The sequence below is a fragment of the Euprymna scolopes genome, chromosome 4 (genome assembly GCF_053919585.1).
Source record: "Euprymna scolopes isolate OS-2025 chromosome 4, ASM5391958v1, whole genome shotgun sequence".
Classification (NCBI taxonomy): Eukaryota; Metazoa; Mollusca; class Cephalopoda; order Sepiida; family Sepiolidae; genus Euprymna; species Euprymna scolopes.
In genome coordinates, this window is record NC_136485.1 from 137,229,389 (window position 1) to 137,247,676 (window position 18,288).

The window sequence follows — 18,288 nt, forward strand, 5'->3', positions numbered from 1 at the left end:
AGATTTCAGGGGTTTTTTTTTCTTTATTTGTCAGAAATATTTGTAATAGAAAAGTAGAAACTCAGTTATACGAAACCAAAATCAAATTTGCTTGGTGTAGTATAAAATAATTTGGAGTTAAAAAATTCAAAGTACGTGAAAAATGTTATCCGTATATTTCTTTTACCTCTGTCTGCGAAGGGAAGTAATGCCTTTTGTAAATGCATATCACAGCAATATCAGCATCATATTTTGAATGGTCTTTACTTATAAAATTATATCACGAACAGAACGGTCTATATCCTCATACATGAGAAGCCAAAAAATATAATTTTATGGTTGTTTATTATCATTAGGGCTATGGCAAATGAATATCCTTTCATTTTTTTTTACTCTTCAGTGTGTATCCTTTCATATCTTATACCCTTTTATATAGAGTGGTGATGTTCTAGGTTGATTGATTGTGGCTACCTGTTTTGGATATATACACGAAGGGTAAAACTATGATAATAATATTCTGCTGTTCAAGCAATTAATATCATTTTTTACTAATTATGAAAATCAACAATACAATGTACTATGATGAATAATAGTGGTTAGGAATTTATCTATCTGAAATATATTTGTTGATAAAAGATCTGAAATTGGAATCCAGCAATTTTCCCCCTTTTTCGAAATCCAGCAATTTTCATTGTTTATGCCACTTTATCATCTGTTGCAGCCAACAAAGACCATAGGATTTGTATATCTCTTAAAATTTTCTTTAACTGTATACATACTAAAATATGTAATATTAAAAATAACAAATACAATTGTGTTATTGTTATTTAGTTTAGGTTTAAATATTTAAATATTAAATAATAACTATTAATAGTGTAGGCAGCGAAAACCTCATCAATAAAAACATAACGCTATAATGCTGTTTAATAGCATATGGCATATTTCTTTATAAAATTGTTTTTTAGCAATGTATGCAATTTAACTAGCATTTCAACCATGTCCAGATAATCTGCACCCAAAATTTTACGAATTTAGACGCAAAGGTCAACTCTTTCAACTGTGATCTGTTGGAAGCCAAATGTTCGCCCATAAAACTGATTAAAAGTTTGCTGCATGTCTGAATACCTTAATCTCAAATTTCAAATGTTTAGACCTTAAATTGGTTGAATAGATTGCAAAAGACCGCAATGGACAACTTTTTTTAAAGTTTGACACCTTGGAAGTTAAGCTTTCGGTTTAACCCGAGTAAAAAGTGTGCCCTATGTCTGAATAAAGTTTATGTTATATTTCAAATGTTTAGACCAAAAACGTGGAGAACACAAGGGTCATACCTTTTATCATTGCCCCCAATTTTGACCCACTAACCTTCATTATTTTGGCCTCAAATCAAATTAACAAGTGCAATCTATGTTCAAGTAGATGTTTATGTTCAGATGACATTAATTTCTGGCTTTAAAATTTTAAAAGATGTAAGATAACCAAACGATGTGGAAACATAGAAAGGTGTCGATGTCTAAATAAAACGTTAATTGATAATGAATTTTAAAAGAACATACAAATTAAATTTCGTTAGATCCGTAACAATAGTGTTATCATGATTTCCTTGCATTCATAAAAGAAAATTACAGCCTAGATGCAACCTGCTCATATATGAAGATTATGATAAGAGCGTTTATACTATGATACCTCTCTTGTATTCTCGTTATTATAATAGATTTCGTTTTGAACATATGCAGATATATTAGAGAGCTTCATGTAATCTATTTATCGAATGCAAATAAACACCAATGTTATAAAACTGAGAAGTGTTTTCACATTAATTTATTCAAGACACCTCGTCGTAATAATGAAAAGTTATGCATACAATCTTTATAAATGCTTACCGAACAGATGCAAAATAATCAAATATAGTCTAAAATAAAAAATGGCCGTTAAAACCGCTTATATACTTTCATTGTGGCTTGATATAAATGTGCGTACATATAAAATATACATATAGGAATCCGTTTATCTCTTTCTCTCGCTCCCTCTCCTACTTTCTCTTTCTCACTCTATCACGTATGGTGCTATCGCCTCCTCGGGAGGGTTACTTGGTTCAAGAACGTTTAAACTTACTCTCCTTTATGCGTTTTAACTCCTCAAAAACTGATGGTTTTAGTAGCGAGACTTCCGATCCAGTTTCGATCAGTGCCTCTATCAGTCTACCTCTTATTTTAACTATACACTCCATTCTGGAGCTCTGGTTGGGGATTTTATTTCTTCGGATGTGTCTATTTTCCCGAGTTTTCTTGACCGATTTATTTCCTTGGTGTGACCGTTAGGTCTGCTCTCACCACTTTCTTGACCTCCATGAACTCTGGCGTTTATCCTTTCCATGATTACTCCTTTCTTTGAGGGTTTGCCATGGTCGCATGTCCGTGTATTTTACCTCTGTGGCGATCGGTGGTGAGTGGGTTTCGAGTGTGGCCTGGCCTTGCTTTTTCCTGAAGTGAAGTTATTTAATCTTTCTTCAGGTGACCATTGCCAGTCTCGCACTAGCCTATTATAGCTGGAACGCCCCACAGAGAACATATATCTTACAGCATTACAGCTGCTGTAAGGTTCGGTTTTGGGTATCCTAAATCTAGTTGGGGCCCCCTTGGTCCATGATACCTGTTAAAGCTATTATTTAAGAAAACCTGTTCCTTCGTGTGGCCACTACCGTGTCGCTCATAAACAATTTCGCTTTGTTTAGGAGCAGAAAAGCCATCCAATAATGTTGTCGGATTCGATCTGGCCACACCTTCCTTTATTTAGGGGTTATTTAATGCATCTATAAAGAATTCAGCTAAGTGCACTTGCCTACTTAGACCTTCCCTCATATCTGCGTCCCGATAAGCTAATTTACCAAGTTTAATTATCCTATTTGATCTATACGTGTATCTAGAAATGTAAACAAAAATTTTAAAAAGGATGAAGGAAGGAACGCAAGAAAAAGGGACAGGTAGTGAGTAGTAGAAGTAGTCTTTGCTTTACTACAATTTTTCTTATCTTTCTCAACGGGGTTAAGTTGTTTAGTTGTAATAAAATAGCGACAGTATAGTTGTAATAAAGAATAGTTGCAAAACATCCCCACTCTTCCCATGTTAAATAATAATTGCGAAATAATAATGTTAATATTTCAGTGCGCAGGTGAAAATCTGCAAAAGAAGCGATCTGTGTTTATTTGTTTACGTTGTTATGGGTTAATGTTTATGCGCGCATGCGTAACCGGATGTCGTAAACCAGAAAGTGGGTTACATCACTCTTTACAAGGTCATTTGAGTTTTATAATATATATATATATATATATATAGAGAGAGAGAGAGAGAGAGAGAGAAAATAAAAAGGAACAAACCGTATTATGTGTTCATCAACGTTTCGTCTTTATTTCGAGACTTCCTCTGGATGAATGAGATTAAGCAACCAAAAAATATACCAGTACAAAATATTTGAAAATGTTTCACGTGCACAGTGTGACGCAGTTCTATTTCAGAGAAACGGAAAAATTATGTTGGAAATTCAAAAAGGAGGGGGAGGGCTGGCGCTGTTAAAGAGAAGGAAATTTTAGTGACGTCATATAGTCGTTAATGTAATTTTAAAACTATGAACGCAAGTTTATATTCTTATTGGGAAAAAAGATATATCTGTTGAAATTCAAATATAAGTTTGTAACAGAAATGAAATGAGTGTTTTTTATGTAATTTATTGATTGAGATTATGTGTTAATTATTACAGGGGGTGTTGAATGGTGTGAGAAAGTTAACCTGTGACCACAGTTAAATAATGTTCTTTTAATAAAAGTTTACTTATTAGTGGCGCTATGTTATAGAAACCTCCACGTTGTTTAATAGTGCTTGAAATTGCGATAAGCGCAGATTCAAGAAGTCTCCGGCGCGGTTTATTTGAAATAAATTTAACTACTTTTGCTTGTTAAAAGTTAAAGGTGTGGTTATGTTGCAATGAATGAGAGAATAATGCACTTGGAGAATTGCTATTTTTTATATCTCTTTTGTGTTCATTGAGCCTTTTTTCCAATTTACGCTGAGTTTCACCAACGTATTTATGATGGCAATTATGGCACGGAATAGTGTATATACCTCCATCGGAAACTGGTTTGTTATAGAGACGTTTCGTGGTTTTTAATATATGTCTTATGGTTAGTGATGTTGTTTGTACGATAGGAATTTTTAGTTTGTTTAGTGTGTTATAGATTATTGTATTATTGGTGTGTGGGTAAAAGAAGATGTCTGTTCATGAGAGAAAGGTCTGGTGTGTAGGATTTTTTATTATTATTTATTCTGGGAAATATTTGTGTGGCTTTTCTCTTAGCATTCAATATATATATATATTTATATGTACATATATATATGTATTTATATATATATATATATATATATATATATATATATATATATTATAGTGCCGGCAAAAAGAAAGGCCGCACTGGTAATTGTTTTCAAAAACTGCAAATTAAAGCTACATTTAATGTAACTGTTTAAACAAACTATACCTCATTTGATTCGCTTTTCATTCCTCTAATATTTTACCTGTTCATAATAACTTCAAATTGAGGAGGCAAGAACATATTCCGCAGCAACAAATTCGCTTAAAACCAGCTTAAATTATTGCTTCTAAATCAGTTAAAAATATGCACCAACAGGCAACAAAGCATCTCTAATTGTAATTGTTGTTGTTCCAGGTTATACAACGTAATATTTTGTCCATATGCCACGGCTTTCTCTTCGTGATCGTCACGTACTCATTAATCTCCACATTTCTGCTTTATCCAATCGAGGAATCCGCCGCAGATTGAAATGTGATGAGTAAAAAGTACGAAAGTCTGTGCAAAAGCACCAAAACACTGGCAGTGTTCGTAATGACCCTACAAGATTTACTTCTAACAGGGAACACAATGCTATCAAGGTCCGCAACCCTAAAAACAGATTCTAAAAGGCTCCCCAAATCCAATAACAGTGCAATCTTGTTAAAACGTGCTCTCTTTCTTTCTCAGATTAATAAAATTTAATGTGCGAAGATATGTGGCAAGACGCAAGCCAATGGTTTCTGTAAATAACAGAAAGCGCTGTCTGGACTCCGTCAGATCCAATGAAGATCATCACATTTCATATTGGTCAAATGTTCTTTTTAGCAACGAAAGCAACTTCAATAGGCTAGGATGTGATGATAGGCAGTACATCCGTCGGATGAAAGACAAAGAATTAAATCCCAGATGCTCAGTTTCAACGCTGCAAGGTGCTGGATGTTCAGTTTTGGTGTTGGGCATTATTATTACCAATGTTTTAGGGTCTATAGTGCGATTGCCAGGTTGAATTAATTCGACCAAGTACATTAATATATTGACTGAGCATTTTCTATCCTACTTTGGTTGGAATTTGGATGATAGTCCCATCTTACGGCAATATAATGCTCCCATTTACACAGCTTGCAATGTCAAGGGGTTCCTGGAAGAGCATGATATTCCATGTTTGGATTGGCCTGCACAATCTCAAGACCTAAATTCTATCGAAAACGTATGTCATTACATCAAGCAACAGACACGCAATGATATAAGTTCACATTTAAAAGAACTTTGGACACAAATTCAAGAAAAGTGTGGTTTCCTTTCCTCGGAGTAATGCTGAATTCTAATTCAAGGAATTCCTAAAAGATTGCAAGCAGTCAAATTGCAGAATGGCTATTCTACTAATATTTTCTAGTTCATTGTGTTTCTGTTGTATTCGTGTTGCATTTATGTACTAAAATTACATTTAAATAACAATTTTCCATTATGCGGAATTTCTTCTTGCCTGCTCAATTTGAATTTATTTTTTTTTAATTGACATGAACACTAGAATATTTCACTTAAAAGTCAAATATAGACAGGTAAAATTATAGAAGAATAAAAAGCGAATCAAATGTGGTATTGTTTGTTTAAACAGTTACATTAAATGTCGCTTAAATTTGCAGTTTTTTGAAAAAAATTATAAGTGCGGATTTTCTTTTTCTGCATGTGTATCGCATATATATATATATATATATATATATATAATTATATATATATATATTTATTTATTATAATAATTATAAAATACCTACAGACACATATATTTAATCCTTTCGGGAATCATCAACGCAGGATGTCACAATTACCAGAAATTTGTTGAAAGCTATGATAATGCACGTTTGTTTTTGAACAGTGTCGATACCATCCACTGAAGTAAAATACTATTGAAGAGACGATCTATAATTTTCAATTTTCATATATTCATTCACAGACATATTACGTTTCACAAAGTGCTAGATGTTGTGAAATTTTCTAATTTTATGTAATAAATGTCTTTGTCAAGACAGAAACGCAAAATATGTGTGCAGAACTATTCGAACAAGATTTTATGTTTATGTAACTTCTCGGAGCTGGATTTTGACTACGCAGCTGGGCTTATTCGCCTACTTCCGTAACATGGATTGTGATTAGTGTTTATTACTGTTAGAAATTGTTTTAATATATTTCATTAACAATTAATGTTGTTACGTGGTTAGCTTATAATTGGTAATAAAAGTGTTTTAAGGGAGGCAAGTTTAGGAGTGAGTGACATGCATAACTTTGCACACACACGCATACACACGCATACACACACACACACACACACACACACACACACATATATATATATATATATATATATATATATATATATATATATATATACTAACCGTGATACATTGGTTCAGTATAAGGTATTGCTTGCTATGGGACAGTTATTTTATAGAATTAATATCTGTAAGTGCAAATAACTATAATATATTAATGCATAAACGCGCAAAACCTAAATGCATGCGCGTGCGAAAACAAACATGGCAGCCATTGAATACAATACACACTATATTGGATAATAAAACACAATATCATTGCCTTTAGATGCAATGTTTTATTTGAGAGTAGTGTAATCTGTTGGAAAAAATTGTAAAAAGACAAAAGAAAAAATACAAGAAATGTGCATTGTACATGGTTTCGTTAGTGTTGTGTGTGTGTGTGTGTGTGTGTGTGTGTGTGTCTGTGTGTCTGTCTGTGTGTGTGTCTGTCTGTCTGTCTGTCTGTATCTGTCCATATGCATGTGTGTTTTTACAGCGTTAAAAAATACCGGGAATAATTAATTAAGTAATATTTAACGGTGGGATTTTTCAAAGCAAATATTCAAATAAAATCCCCTTACCACACACACGTTTTAAAGTTTTTCTGCACATTTATAAAATGTTTTGAACACACGCCTCCCACTCTTTTCCCTCTTTTTTCCCCTCCTCATATCCTTCACAAAGCTCGAAGAACTGTTAACGAGTTCATGTTCGTTTACCGCTATGTGATCAAATGTGGGTGCTCATTGTATGTTAATTTTTTTAAACTTATAAACTCTAAAATATTACATTATTATTTTTACCCTTCTTTTATATTATCTTTACAAGCCGTGGAAACTTATTTGCTAAAATATTTTGATTTCTTTTTAGGGGGTAACAATGCTGGGTTTGGCCGTAAAGATAAAAACCTTTTTTTAAATTTGTAAACGACTATGTTGTTTTAGCTTTGTCTTGTTTGTATTTGAAAAAAAAACATTTGTTTTCTTTATGTTTTGTTTAAAAACTATTCAAACTTTCAATGAAAATAAACTCAAAAGAATCCTTTTCAAAATGTTGGACGCCATAACCTTAAGGTTTTTCACCGTATAATCAAAAAGAATTCGTAAACAATTTTAGTACAGAAGATTATGTTTATTTTCTTCAAAATTAAAAATAAAAGCGTTTCTATTGTATAAATTATTAAAAAAAGAAACTTTCATTTATATTGTTTCAAGGACTGGGGAAGCTGATTTTAGTTACTTTGAGGTCTTTAAACTCTCTATTACAGAATATATAAAATACATTAAATCCTAAACATCTGTTGAGTTTTTGTTTGAAAACGATTCGAACTTGCAATAAAAAATACAAATATAAATTTTAAATTGCCGATGAAAAGAAAAGCAAAAGGGATTTTTTTATGTGCATATTTTAAAAGCGAAAAGTTGTCGATTGAAAAATATTGTTTTCCTGTAATTACACATGCGCGGAGTTTTTAAAATTGAAATCGGAAAACATGAGTTCCCTGCCAAAGCAAGGCAATTGGAGAGTTATCAATTAAACACGGTAATGTTTGAATATATGGTTAAGTTGCAGTTTTAGTCATTTAGAAGTTATTTAAAGCGTCACCGCTTACTTATTTTTTGACCAATTATTAATTTGTTACAGTTCATAGATCAATATTTCAGTTATATTGTGAAGAAATGTCGATTTTCATTCAGTACAACAAAAGTTATGATGAGTTTTCTGTTGTTCAAAATCGTAAAAATATGTAAGGACTTGATCGACGCGTTTTTTGACTGGCTTCCATAGCAACCGCTTCGTTTCAGCGACTACCGTTTCTAGTAATTCGAAAATAGAAGTAACAAGTGAAACAGAGAGAATGAAAGCATGAAAGGGAGATAACTGTGTGTATTTTATTGAAAGCTGACGAGTGGCATACATTGTCATTACAAATGTGTGTATGGGGGCACAAAATAAGTCTAAAATTAAAGAAAGAACAAGTGACTTTTTTATAAGACTGGAAAGATCATGGATTACAATAGAAAAATGCGACCATGAAAAGTAATATGGTTAAGCTTAAACATCGAAAAATAAAGGACTAGTTGTTAAAGCTGGGATGGAAAATAACAAGATATTCTAGTAAAAATATAATAAATTTATAACTTAAACTATTGCAGTATTAAGAATTAAAAAAATAAGTTTATAACATTATGTAATCAATTCTTAATGCTGCAATATTTTAAGTTCTAAATTTATATTTTTAGTAGAATACCATTTACTTTTCCATGGTTAAGCTTAACCATATTCTTTTCATGTTCACATTGTTCTATTGTAATGATAAATTAGATATGTGCTAGTAGAATTCCCACCTATACCGGTAAACATTTATTGCCCACTCAACGCTATTTAAATATCAGGTAATGTATCCTTAATGGAGATTATGATGCCAATAAATATACAAGTTATTATTGGAAAAATATTAACCAGAAAAAATAATACAACAACCAAAGGTCATATTTATACGTCAGTCCGACTGCAACGAGTAAAAGATTTCAAGATAAATGCCAGGAGACATATCTTCCAGCACGTTATAATAGGGTTCGTCATTATCAGTGTGGTTGAGCAGCACAACAGATACTTTACTTTATGTTCATATGTCTAGATTCTTATTGTAATTTTGGTTTACATCGATTACATTTGTTCATTCATTACAATATAGAAATAAAACCTAAAGTGGGTTAATAAAGATAATGAAATGTGGAGAATTCTAAAATAATTGATTTTAACTTATTGTCTCGTATTGTGACTATGGGTTTCTTCATACATACAAAATGAACTAAACTATGGAGAATATTTAAACAAAAAATAACACATTGCTACAATTTTCAAAACTATGAAGTTAGAAACATGGCTTCCACCATCTTCTTACGTGTTTACATAAATCTAAAATAAAAGGAGTACTCATACCGAAGAGTTTTTTCCCAAAATGATAATCAATATATACTTCGTTTTGTAAAGTTTTCATATTACTATGAAACATATACGAGTACCTTATCATACATTTGTTACTTGGTGATTAATTCCTCATTGAGACTCTGGGGCCAGTCCAGAATAATGGTAAAAAATATTATCTAAGACAGCATCATCAGTAATGGTTGGATGTGAAAGGGCTTCATTATTTTAATAGTCGGCTCAACAAGATTTTATTTAAATTAGACTTGAAAACGACCATGTTATAGTTATCTGGAAAGCAGTCCAACCGTCTTGTGTTCCACCGAAAGACAATTCAGTGAAAAAATCGTGTTCATGGAATTTTCGATTTGTTTTATGCACTGATAGAGAAAAAGAATGTAGAGTGTTTTTGTATTTGTTTCGAGGAAGATTTCGAAAACGGTTCATAAATTGTCAAACAGGAACAGACATGTTTAGTAGCGCTTCCCCTTATGTCAAGTATATTACATTAAAGCACTCTATGTAGATTATATTTATAACTAAATGCTTGCATCGGAAGTGATATACTTTCTGGAGCAGAATTATTCCACAATTTTTCTATTGATTTTCGAAACGGATCTAATGAAGGTCTTCCATTTAAGACCAGGGCAAATATCAGTCCTATAATTTTGCCAAGCATTGTGTATCTTTAAGTCAAAGGCTATTCATTTAATCTTGGGCCAAGAAGGATTTTGAATGTCAGTGATGTAAAGATAGATGTTTGTTTTTAGATGCGTTAAAGGTAAGTACGCGGTGCCGGTAATGTATCAGAAAGGTAAGTATCAGAAAGAGGTTCTTAATTGCTGATCTTTGGCGGTTTACCAATCATTGTAGTATCATCTGCATAAACGTCGACTAATAATCGAAAAACATTGTTTGGGAAGTCGTTGGTAAAAATGATGATTGATTACTACGACAAATCGGCGTTAATATTGTAAGATTTAGATTTTCTGCCCAGTAACAACTACTTTAATAAACTCATCGGAGAGAATAGAGTCGACGTTTGAGAGGACATTTCAAACTATTCTGTCAATAAAAATCGTGTGAAATAGAGTTTTTGTTCCAAACTTTATCAAATACTTTAGATATGGCAAGATCTATTATTTTAGAATAAACACATCACCATTTAATTCACTGACTATGAGTAATATTTTTGTCTGCTATTTAGCTGTTGATGACTCAGAACAGGAGCCATGCTGAATATCAATTATTAGGTTGTTTTTGTTGAGGTAGCTGAGAACTGCCATAATCCGTCAAGCAACTTACTTATGTCACGCACAGATTATACGTCTGTTAAACAGCTGATCTCTCACATTTTAGCATATTGGATACAATGTCGAGATTTATTTAATATATTTCTAACAGATCTTTTTGAAACAACGTTTAAACAACTTTGCCTCCATAGTCCCTGTTGCAGTCTTTTGTGTAGTATGATTGAAATATGTTCATGTTCAGTTACTTGGCTGGAATAAATAATTTTTTAATGAGATACAAACATATTGGGCAGATACATAGGTGCTGCTTACAGTCTTTTCAATTAAGAGAAAAATGTAATCCATACCTCTCTGATCACACAGAATAGAATATTATGCAAAGTTGTTAGCGAAAGATTTAGCTTTGTCGGATGCTTACTGTATCCATTCAAATGTGTTGATGATGGTTGGCTGGTAGATAAACTTGTACACAGAACCGTTTCTGTCATTCGCCAAAAGTCGTGGAACCCAGCTTGTTCTCAGCTACTTTAAACTGTCACTTAAGACAAAAGCCACTCTCGCGTTTTCTATAGCCGTTTTGCAGTGGTTCCTGGCAGTCTGAAAGAAAGCTTTTGTTTTTAAACAACTATCTTGTTCTAACTAATTAAATATTTAATTAAATATTTATTAACGCATGCATTTCAGCGACATCAGTATGAGGTTTACCACAGTTTGCTATTTGTGCTTTAATTGGAATATCTGATGGCATAAAACTGACTTTACCGAGAGTTTGTCACTCTGGTAAGGCATTTGCTATAAAGGACAAATTTATTGATATTATTAACTTGGAGTATAATTGTACTTCGAGTAGTGATATACAATGCGGTGAAGAGATACAGCTAAAGTTTTGTTACACTTTCTTTAAACTTTTATTATGAAAACCGGGTGATCTACGGCCCTGTCGGTGGGGCATTAGAATACGCCGACTGCCCCCCTGCAGAGGGTAAAAGTCCCTCAATGGGGGTCCTGGATATGACCTTAAACTATATCCAGTGGTGAGGTCCCCCAGCTTGTGGGCTTTGGGGAGTGTGAAGCCACCCTTTAATTACCATTGCGCCCAGGTCCACTCTGACCCGGAGTGGTAGTACCTGGTAGGGTCCCAACTATGGGTTGAATAGAAACCGACGTGAAAACAACAAATATATTCTATTTAAAATATTTTTCTTCAAAGTCTTTGAATTCGGCATTAAATAACCCGAAAAGGGTTGATATGCCGTAAAACAAAAACAACCAACCAACTGGGTTATCTACGGATCACAGTAGCAACATAACTGAGAATCTACACTGTTCAGGTTAGTTAGGCAAAAAATATAGAATTCTGGCAAATTTTCCACCAGAATCGGGTACGTAGCTTCACGAATAATTCTGGCTTTAGATGATATGCAGGATAGACATAACAATAGAACCTACCTTTAAAATCTGCTTTGGTTTCATGGACGAGTCATTTAACATTCTTATGGTTGAAACATTTACAAACATGAATGTTGGCATAGAGATGAGCACACAAAATATGTTCAACGATCTTCGCGATTATCTCAAGGTCAGTGATTCCATCAGTGAGAGTACGGTATAGGATAAATATGAAACTGATGCTGTGATTAGGTGCTACCTGGAAACACATGTAAAGTTTTGTATGGTCATCGTCACTGTCACATACGAAGTCATTATCAACAGAGGTACCACGCGCGTGGCGTTCATGAGGATACGATTTAGATATTAAGTTTTATAAATTTTACTCAAAAAATCGTCTAAAGTAACAGGTGAGCTAGTGCCGGTTCTGCCCGAACGGAAAAGACCAAGTTTAGTTTCTCGTAATTAGATTTCGACCTCTAATAATTTAGAAGGTAAAATTCTAATGTTAGTGAAGAAGATTTAGTAGCAAGGATCTAAATGAAAATTATGGTTTTATATTTAATGTTTTAAAATTGTTTTCTCTATTTATGGTAGGATTGAGAAATTATGTAGAATAGGTACCCAATATTTTAAGTAGAAGGGCATGCCCAGCAATAAAAACAAAGGGTAAAATAGATATATTTGATGAACACGACAAAGTTTTCACTAATATGGCTTTTTGACGTTACGCCCAAAACTCCTGCATATTCACAACTTTATTGAACAAATGGCAATACACCAGATCAAATACTTTACACTTGCTGATATATATATATACGTAAACGTTCTTGGCTATATATATATATATATATATATATATATATATATATGTATATATATATATATAGAGAGAGAGAGAGAGAGAAGAACGTTTATATATATATATATATATATATATATATATATATATATATATATATATATGTGTGTGTGTGTGTATGTGTGTATTATTTTTAAAATATAATTATCCATTGACACGTGGTTCTTCATCTACGACTCATCAGAGTGGTTGAAATCGGGACCCCCTCGGTAATGAGCCTAAACACTTTATCCGCACGTTCATCTTGCACGACTGTTCGGATATATCGCGAATGCTGTCTTCGAGTTTTTTTTAAGGTTCGAGTTTTTTACTTTCAGGCAGGTAAGTAAAGATCAATTTGTTTACCTCCATAACCCTTATATGTAATGCTACAGCAGAAGTAGAAAACAAAGATGGCATTAAAAAAAAAAGGAAAATACAATTTAATGCGGATTTCTCCAGATTCTTCTCACACAAACCCTTCGACCAAGACAAGAGATATGGATGCCCTTTGTCAGAATATCGGTCGTATATAATGAGGATTGCGATAGAAAAAGGTGAAAGGCAATAACGAGACTTTGGAAATCAATCCCCAAATGTTTTTACTATCCTACATGTTTAAAGGCATGAAGCAGAGAAAAACAAACATAGTATTTGTTGTGGTGGCACACATTCATTTGCATATGTGGATAGTAATTACACATAAATAGGAAGTCTGAGTGTGTGTTCACCAGAAGCCCGCTGAGAGCAGATATGTTTCTCCAGCAAAGACTCCCTTATTTGACACCATTATGTAAATATCCTGTAAATATACCTTTTCCTAATACACTCCTTATTTGATCTACCTTTGATTTGCTGAGTCGTCATTTGTATTGCTTTCTACGTTACTTGTTTCAACCTGCAAACTTAACAGTATTATACATTAGAATTATAGTGAAAAATAATTTAAGAATTCCCTCTCGCATGTTGATCTTTTTTCTTTTGCATTGCTCTTCTTTTCTTTTCCGCTTTTTTATCATATCATATTATATATATATATATATATATATATATATATATATATATATTATATTAACGTACTTATAAAAGAACGTACCGAATTTTAGCGCCCAGCGTCCTAAAACTATAAGTCTCTATAGATTTTTCTTTTATTCTTTTACTGGTTGTGAATTATTTACCAGTGAGAATAGATTTATATTACTATGACATTTTCTTTTCTGATTGAAATTATTTATTTGATTTATAATTAATTTAAACACTTTTTACATAGCTTTACTTTAAGATTCAGTAATGCACGTCTTTAGGCCATACAATAAACCTAACGGTAACTGGGGTTTTGTGCATTCTAGGTATCTAATACATATACGGACTTTTTTTTGTTTTTTCGTCTTACTTTAATCTAACTTTTTCACTAATAATACTTTTATTCGAAATAATGCTATCTAAATTAATATTTCTTATTTTATAGGTATCTAAAAGTTTACCTATAATTCTTACTTCTACCAATAACCGTTGTATGTAATATTTTTTTACATATAAATGCTATATTGTTTGTCGCATTAACATTAGAAACTATTACACACATATCTTGAACTATTTTAGTTTCTCAAGTATTTCTCCATCTTTAAGAAGATAGATTAGTTTTTGTAGGGTGTATAAATTTTGCTATACCTTTGTATTTACACATCCAAGTATATTATTTGCCCATGCATCAAACGGAGACTGTATTAATTTATATTCATTTACCATAATATATATATATATATATATATATATATATCCGCGTATATTTGCTATAATAATATCGTGTTCTCTTTTCTGCAAAACCTCCAAGTTCGTGCAAACATTCGTGCAATTATTATTTTTTGAAACTAAAAAAGGAAATGTAATGGACAGGTTTATGAGCATGTTACGAGGGTAGAGAGGGTAGTATATGTATAATGTGTATATAATTTTTCCGGTGTTGCTTGGTGGTGGTATGAGGACTTTAGAATTAGAGAGAAAATTTATAACGCGTCTGAAGATGTTCGTGATCGTGATGATGTTTCACCTAGGATGTAATGTAGGATTGTATTATAACGAATAAATGTGTGTACAAAGGCGTTCTAAAGTTACATAAGATGGTGGATAGTGGTTTAGACATAAGAAATTTGTATGTTTCATCTGTTATTGCAAAACTATGGTAATTTGGCCCAGAAGAGAATTTCTGCAATCAAAATATTATAACTTGATATAGAGCCATATTCTGAGGTAATAATACTATTTTTAAAGAGATGTAAATGTTTTTTTCATCTTAAGCAAACGTGAGAGAAGTAAATCCAGCAATGCCGTTCGAGGCAAATGTGTCCTCTTGTCTCATACGGCGAGCATATTTTTATAAGGCAAAATCAATCTAAATCTTCGCCAGGAATAAATGCATCGCTTTTTAGTGTTGAATAATAAAATACACACATACGAACAGGTTGAGAAAACTTTACAGAAAATACCATATTTTATCGAGTATAAGTTTTCTCCATTTTACAATTTCACTGACAGTTTTACCTTCGAGTAGGATTTTATTGCCTGAAGTGACGATTTATTAAAGGTATCATTAGAATAACAGATTTTTTCATTATTTTTAGATTCTTTCTCCGATGTCAAAGTTGCGCTATTACAATGATGAATCCAATCCTAAAATGTTTGCAATTTTTATCTTCTGATTCCATAGAAAACCAAAATATATATTCGCGTTTTAATAGCGAAGATAAAAGTTAATACTTTTGAGTAATATATGGGTGATTGTTTTGAGGTGATACAAAAACAAATTACCCAAATAAATTTCAAGGAAGTAGGCAGTCATCCCAGTGAGAAGTGTAGAGCGAATGTTTTTTTCTCTTCAGTCTGGCATTGCATAAATAAATTATAGCGATTACCATTACTTTTATTAATCCTTACTTTTTCAAAATTATGTTTGTGTTGTTATTATCACTATTTCGTTTCTTATTATTACTTCTTTCATTGTTGGGATTTAATTTTTTGTAAGTATATCCCTTTTCATTTTTCCATGCGTTTATCATAACTACCGTTCATATTTTCTGCTTTTTACTAGAATATTCTCACTTTAATCAAACCCTCCCGATTATCCTGTTATCATAGAACGCTATCTTAACACTAGTTAGCATCCATTTTCACCTTTCACCTTTCGCATAGAAAGTTTATTTTTTTTATTTCTATTTACCCAATTTTTACGTTTAATCTCTATTTTTGATTCTTTCATGAATTTATTTATTCTTTTTTAATCTTTTATTCATTATTTTATTTGTACAAATCTTCACATATAAATTTCATTAGAATTTAATTAGTTAATTAATCAGTCAATAATATACCATAATATATGGTAACTTCTCACTAAAGCGTATATCATCCTCTATAGCCAGATGCTATTAAATCTTTAAAACACATTAAAAGTAGCACACTTATCTAATAACTAATAGAATCCGTGGAAATTCCACAAGAGTTAGAAAATTTTAAAACCACGCATAAGTAAGAAACGCCTTATCACATAATCAAACAATCACATTGAGGTTGGGCTTAACAAAATCACGAAGCTCTGGATGGTCTATGTTCTGGTATCTCTGCTGACAATTGGATCGGTTTGATGAACTGTTCTGATCTTATCCTGACCGCGCAACATTACGATCATGTGGCAGTGTGTTATCCCTCTTTTTGGAATTCAATAACATAAACATTTGCAAATAGAATTTCCAGTGCATGTCTGTCTTTAATGTTATTTCAAAAGTTCAGCTAGATGTGCATGATACACGCGTGATATTAAATCATGTTAATTTTATGTCAGGTCTGATGGCTCCAAGTTATTTATTATGTAAGAACATCTTCGATTATCCATGGAGACAATATATCTGGTTTTTCCGTATTTACAGAAAACTGCTTTGTACTAATTGCTTTGTAATAATTTCGACATGACATATAAGTAGGTAATATTTTCACCTGAAATGCGTAGGTTTTAAAGATCCATAATCAAAAAAACCATCCTATGAGTTTACTTATTTTGACATCACTCTTTAGTAGGTAATGATATTTTCATCTGAAATGCCTTTGCTTTTACAGAATCTCAACATATCATGTAAGTAGGCAACAATGTTTGCACCTGAAATGCGTAGATTTAAATGATCCGTAATTAACGAAAGAACTATATGATGTTACTTATTTCGACATGCAATTTAAGTAGGTAATGTTTTCATCTGAAATGTGAAGGCTTAAAACATCTATAATCTACAAAAGAACCCTAGGATTGTCAATGTTTTGAAACGAGACTTTAATCAGTAATAATGTTTTTATTTGAAATGGGTTGGAAGTTGTAATAATTTATATCAGTTTGAAATAAGTTAAAGATAAAAAAAATAATGCTGAGAGTAAATATTTATTACGAGTTCGTTATAACACGGTGAAGACGGAAGTGCACACTAGTACTTAATTATAGTCCTAGGCTGTTTCGATTTAAGGACACCCAAGGAATTCAAATTGGATGGTATTGGCTTAAATGCCACATTTCGCTAATCCGCGTTTGTTGAAGCAGTTGACTTTCAAATATTGTATTCAAACCTTCTCGACCACAGAACAGAATAAGCAGATTGTTATATATTATTTTAACTATTATTGATATTACGACTAGTAGTATTTTAATTATAATCAATATTGTGTTTTTGTACCATTCTTAAAATTGTCTGTATACGCACATTCTTTAAGATACACACATACATATATATATACACACATATATATACATATATATACATATACTATACATATACATATATATAAATATATATAAATATATATATATATATATATATATATATATATATATATATATATATATATATATATATATATATATATATATATAAGCTGCGGGTCCTGTATCAGGGGATAGTTACTAAGTTGTTAGTGTGGACTTATCTTGAGCTGTTCTTATATCTTGAGAACGCCAACTAGCTACCCGGGGCCATAGACAACAAACTGATAGGATAGACACTTAAACAGTAGAAAAAAATAGACTATTAAAGTTGAGTTGACTTTAGTTACAACTGCTGGTGAATCTCGTCTTTGCACTATTTGGTGGATGTCATAACAGGCAGCAATCTATCCTCGTTTGTAGTATGGAACGATTCCTGAAATTGAACTGTAGTAGAAAAGAGCGAGCAAAGACAGAAATACAATTATTTTATTATTAACACTTAA